The 6,231-nt window shown below is 47.9% G+C and overlaps 1 pseudogene across 1 annotated transcript; it reads right to left on the bottom strand.

The window, feature by feature from the left end:
- Positions 1-2,015: 2,015 nt before the first annotated feature.
- On the bottom strand, positions 2,016-5,060 carry LOC310780486 (alpha-2B adrenergic receptor pseudogene; annotated as a pseudogene). Its single transcript has 3 exons — positions 4,288-5,060; positions 3,470-4,184; positions 2,016-2,642 (listed from the first exon to the last, which is right to left on the bottom strand). The product of its transcript is annotated as an alpha-2B adrenergic receptor pseudogene (transcript).
- Between the last annotated feature and the right edge of the window lie 1,171 nt (positions 5,061-6,231).

Below are 6,231 nucleotides of genomic sequence, written 5' to 3'. Positions count from 1 at the left end.
ACACACACACCTAATTTCAGAGAACATCAATACCACGTTCATTACAACTCGGACCGCCGGAAGTTTCAACACGGAACTTCCCGCTCGGGGGGGAAAACCAAACACAGGCTATCGGTTGCCATAGCAACCTGTGTTCAGTTAGCATTGTAGCTACCTACTAGCTAATAATGCTAACTGAACATGCTGAATGCTGAATTTCACATCAGAGCGAAACATAGATGACACGAACACATATTAACGTTAACATTCCATAATTAAGACATAACATTTTGTGTTAAAACGTCAACAAACGTCTTTATAATAATTCTGTGCTTACTATTAACAATAAAAGGCGCCATTTTGATGTGGATATGACGTCAACTCGGACAAAGCGGAGCTCTGAATGATACCAGAATTTCCAAGTTGTAATTCCGACCCTGGTCGACCGTTCACTTTTTACAGGTCAGAACCCATTTTTTCCGGTGGTCCGAGTTGTCATAAAACGCGTTACAAGTCTCTCCTGTAGTGGAATTAACACATTATTATGTCTACTCTTATCATGATGACCCACTGGCAGATGCAGACATAAATACAATGCTTTTCAAAATGTACACAATCAGTGGGCAAAATAAGAAAACTACTTGTAACATGTTCTGTCAAACAAAACTGTTAAGATTCATCCGACTTAAACAGGCTCTCCCTGAGACAATCCTGACAATATCCACCACAACCAGGGCAAATCTGACCTATTTCATCAAGCATTTGGGCATAATTAAAGCGTCATTATAACGGCAGAAATGTTCATTTCGGGCCAATGCCACTATTTCATTCATTTCAAAGCGCTTCACGCTACGTTCACACAGGGCACCTACGCCTTGCCTTGCCTCAACCCACGCCTACGCCTACATACCTTGAGCTGGGCGTGAACCTATCACACGCTTTTGCGATCACACTGAACGCCTATTCCACGCTGAACCTGAGCCGAGTCACAAGCGCCTCTCCTCTCTCCCGAGTGTTTTTTTTGTCACGAATTATCATGGGTAGGTAAAATAAATCTGATATATTTAATGTGCTATTGATGCTGGATATGTATAACCAGGTCTCCTTCTTGGGTCACTGTTGTCATAGTGAACTGGATGCTGTTGTACTAAGTGGATTAACTTTTCATTGTCCATCTTGCTTCTTCGGTCGCTATTCTCTCTCCTGAAGATTTGTTTGCGGACGGGGAGAAAGCCCCACGTGATAGCCACCCATAAATCACTCTCTCTCTCTCTCTCTCTCTGCTCAACACTGTTGTAGTAACACCATTTTATTTTGAAATTCAGTTGACTTTGCCATTTTCCACGGATATTGTTGCGTTTTTCCTTCATGGCTTGGCAGAAAAAGTCTGCCTTCACACGCCTAGTCGGCTTGCAAATAGAACTCACGCCTAAACGATAAAATCGGCGCAGCTCAGGCGAGGCGTGGGTACGCGCAGGGTTCACGCTCAGGCGCCCTGTGTACACAGCCTCATTGACTAAAAAGGACGCCTATTTAAAAGCGTGGGTAAAGGCAAGGCATAGGCAAGGCTTGGGTGCTGTGTGTGAATGTAGCCTTATATTGGCCGATACCAATGATGTGTCGATATCATCGTGCATCGCTAATTATTCTTCATAGTCACGAGCGCTACAATTACATTATATTTATAGTTACAATTAACATGAAAGAGAATTGATCCAGCCGCTTGAAAAATGCAATAACACCAGAAGTCCATGTTACACACTAGGAGTGAATCGAGTGTGGCTCTTCACCGGTGCCCCAAGATCACTCACCTAACAACCTCCAGACAGGAGCACAGGCAGCTTGGAAAATGAATACAACATCCTCCTTAATATGTCAGTCTTATGACGATGCTCCAGAAACACAGTTCTGTCCCCAAATATAGAAACGATAAGCTATGACGTTTGACTCGTCATCTTAGCATAAAGGTCCGTCAGTCCCGTGTCCGTTTAAACCGTAGAAATATACATCCCACCCTGGATTTGAGAGGATCCTGTCTAGAAGAACGTGCCCTTAGTGTCCCTACACAGTATCTTTTTGAAGGCCTTCCTAAAGTCCTGGTTGAAGATGGTGTAGATCACTGGGTTGAGGCAGGAATTGCAGTAGCCAATCCAAAAGAAGAATTTAAACAAGGGTTCGGGCAGGCTACAAGTGTCGGGGCACACTGCCTGCAGAGAATAGGAGAAAAAGAAGGGGAACCAGCAGACCACAAAGACTCCCATCACCACGGCCAAGACGAAGGTGAAGCGCTTCTCCCTGTTCACCATTGCCTTGCGGCGGGACGTGGGCGTGCCCGGGGTCCTAGGTGTCCCCTCAGGTGACACCACTTTGGTGCCAGATGATGTAGCCACAGTGTTTTTGTACCTATGGGCCAAATTAAGAACGTGAACTTTGAACCCTTTGCCTCGGGACGATCCCTTTGTGTGCTCACGGGTCGTGTTCGCCTCTGCTGGTTCGTTACCGTTCTCTCCGTCGGCAGCGCCGGCTTGCCCCCCCGTCTCCAGTTCAGTCTCGGAGCCGGAAGTCGAGGCGTCGTTGTGGAGCGCGTCCGTCCGTGACTGCCCCTCTTTGCCGGGCTGGTCCTGGTGCTCGTTATGGTCAACGAGCGAGTGGAGCTGGCTATCCTGACAGGGCGGTGAAGGCCAGGAGGTGGATGGATGGCCTGGGGGGGGGGGGGGGGGGGGGGGGCAATAAATCAGTATTATTATTGATCCTCAATAAAATATGACTCAATAACAATGATATATATTTTTTAATACATTTACAATATTTTCAAGCTACTGTACATTATTTACAGCATCAGTCACTGACTCTTCGCAGCACCCTTTCTTTATAGGGCGCTGAGTCAGTGCAGTGCGTTCAAGCAGAATACAAGAGACAATTACAGACTTGGCACATTTTGTTTTTCAGACATGTGTGTAGGTGCCAGTGTAGGAATTTAGCCAGGGGCCAGGGCAAAAATGCCCACAAGAGATCTCAGAATGCCCCTAAAAACCATGAACATGGGGCAAAAAATTGCCCCCAAGATTTCTATCATTTTCTTTTCATTCAATTAATTTAATTTCCATCTCTAACACACACTCGACACCTGCAAGCTGGTTGCCAGAAGAAGATGACGAAGAAAACACACAAACAGGGTGTGCTGTTGTCCACACTACGCTTTAGCAACTTTATGCAGTTAATACTTTTTTTAAATGCCCCCAAAATTGTGTAAATTTTCTAGACCGTGGGGGCAAAATTTGCCATCAAAAAATTTATTTTTTATTTCCTACACTGGTAGGTGCAGACATCCATTGTGGCATAAATGGGCGTTCTTGGCAGTTTTTTTCGGTGGCCTTTATAGTATTAACACACTGATTGACTAATATCATAATAATTATCAACTGATATGATATGATATATCATGATATAGATTTTGGCCATAATTGTCCAGCCCTAACTGGAGCAGTACCTGTGAGGAGATGGTGGTGCTGAGTGTCTTGGCTGCTAGTGTCCTCACGTGGGACAGGAAGGGACGATGGCGAGGAGTTTGAGTCCTCGGATGGGACAGGAAGGGATGATGGGGAGGAGTTTGAGTGCTCAGGTGAGACAGGAAGGGATGATGGGGAGGGGTTTGAGTGCTCAGGTGGGACAGGAAGGGATGATGGGGAGGGGTTTGAGTGCTCAGGTGGGACAGGAAGGGATGATGGGGAGGGGTTTGAGTGCTCAGGTGGGACAGGAAGGGATGATGGGGAGGGGTTTGAGTGCTTAGGTGGGACAGGAAGGGATGATGGGGAGGAGTTTGAGTGCTCAGGTGGGACAGGAAGGGATGATGGGGAGGGGTTTGAGTGCTCAGGTGGGACAGGAAGGGATGATGGGGAGGGGTTTGAGTGCTCAGGTGGGACAGGAAGGGATGATGGGGAGGGGTTTGAGTGCTCAGGTGGGACAGGAAGTGACGGTGGGGAGGGGTTTGAGTGCTTAGGTGGGACAGGAAGTGACGGTGGGGAGGGGTTTGAGTGCTTAGGTGGGACAGGAAGTGACGGTGGGGAGGGGTTTGAGTGCTCAGGTGGGACAGGAAGGGACGATGGGGAGGGGTTTGAGTGCTCAGGTGGGACAGGAAGTGATGGTGGGGAGGGGTTTGAGTGCTCAGGTGGGACAGGAAGGGACGATGGGGAGGGGTTTGAGTGCTCAGGTGGGACAGGAAGGGATGATGGGGAGGGGTTTGAGAGACTTTGTTCGTTAGCAGTCTTTTCTCCTGGCTCTCCGCTCTGTTGCGACTGGTCTACCGACCTCACCGCAGGTTTAGCGGTCGCGGCGTTCTCTGCCACCTCTTTGTGTTTATCGCCCGGCGGGCGGCGCGTGTGCTTCTTGGCAATCCGATAGATCCCCACGTACACCAGGATCATGATCACGCACGGCGCAAAGAAGGAGCCGATGGTCGAGTACAGAATATACCAGCGCTCGCCGTTCAGTTGACACACCTCCTCGCCTCCGTCGCTCTTGTCCAGGGAGAGAAGAGGGGGGAAGGAGATGACGGCCGAAATCAGCCACACCACAACAATGGCAGCCTTGATGCGTAAGGGAGTGCGCTTGGCACCATAGGAGACAGGCCGCGAGATGGACAGGTAGCGGTCCAGCGCTATGGCACACAGGTGCACAATAGAGGACGTGCAGAACAGAACATCCAGCGCCAGATAGATCTCGCACCAGATGGAGCCAAATTCCCAGTAGCCCTGCAGTTCGTTAGCCAAGGAGAAGGGGATGATGAGTGTGGCCACTAAAATATCGGCCGCAGCCAGAGACACGAGGAAGAGATTCTGAGGGCCCTTGAGGGAGCGGGACGTCAGCACGGCGATGATGACGAGGATGTTCCCCACAATAGTCAGGACCATCATGAACGTGATGGCGGTGGCGAAGGCCGCAGTGGCTTGCGGCGAGTAGGGCAGGGTCCTGATGGTGCTCTGGTTGCAGGGCCTAGTGCCAGGGAGGAGGCTGCCGGCGCTCCTGTTGATGGCTCCGCCCGGCTCGGACAGGCACGCCGCGTCCGGGCCGGCTGCGGCCATGGTGGCGATAACGAGGAGCACCTTATTATGAATGGTCTGTGTGGAGTGAGAGACAGAAGAAGAAGAGGAGGACGCTGCTGCTGCTGCTACCGTAAGCCATGAAGGAGGAGGATTTGGCCAGTGAAGAAGAGGGGCTGGCACGGAGAAGCAGTGCCATTGTCAGTGCAAAGTGTTCTGCTGATGATGAGAGAGATCTACAAAAAGAAGAGAGACAAACTTCAATAGCCATATTGTGGTCAAGATCAGTTACAGCCAATAGTGCAGAATGCTTGCAGGAACTGTTATTTTGCATTTAATCAGTGAATTGCAAATAAAGTCAGTATTGTGCTAAATCCTCAAAGACTCCCAAAAGTAATATATATATATATACAGTATATATATATATATATAGGAAACGGCTTGCGTCCAGCAGGAAAACTTTTGAGATGAAATATATTTGCATATACATACAGTTTTTTTAGGGAGATGTAGTATATTATGTTTTAAGTATTTTAACAAGATAATTTAAAAACCATATTGGAAAAACCCTATCAGACACACATTTTTATTCAGAGTATTTTATACACATTTTAAAACGAGAAATATAAAGAATTACCGATCAGAAATCTATCTGGGGATACTCACTGGAATATATGTTTGAAGAGCTTCACAGCAAGATGCATCATCAGCACACTGCAGTCAATCAAAACACTTTCAATTAGGAACTTGGAAAGTTCTTCTTATCACAGGTAGTGTAGGCTATGCAACATATCCAGGAACCCAATAGGCAACATCGGCTGTCCCAACAGTTCCAGTCAGAAAGTCCACTTTGTAGGGCTTCATTATCCACAGACAATTAGATGGGCAGTGAAGAATGAAGGGATGACAACCCACACTAATCTAGTTAGGCTATGCAATAATCAAACTATTGGTCTTGATGAAGAAACCGACAACACAGACCGGCACACACTGAAAAGTTTTCCAAATGAGTAGGTTGGCTGTGTCAGATCAGATCCCAAAGACAGATAATGCAAAAAAGATATATCCATGTATGATTATGTGTCCTGGTCTCTCCCCTCCGGGCGCTGGAGACAGACTCTGTGGCAGATGACGATGTGGCGCTGATGCTGATATTCAGTTCAGAGCTGCTGGAGAGGACGCACACACTGGACTCCTAGCTCTCCACACTGAC

This window comes from Poromitra crassiceps, assembly GCF_964638095.1.
Source record: "Poromitra crassiceps genome assembly, chromosome: 8".
NCBI classification, from domain to species: Eukaryota; Metazoa; Chordata; class Actinopteri; order Beryciformes; family Melamphaidae; genus Poromitra; species Poromitra crassiceps.
The sequence above is the reverse complement of the archived record's forward strand: the minus strand, read 5'-3'. Positions and strand labels throughout refer to the sequence as shown.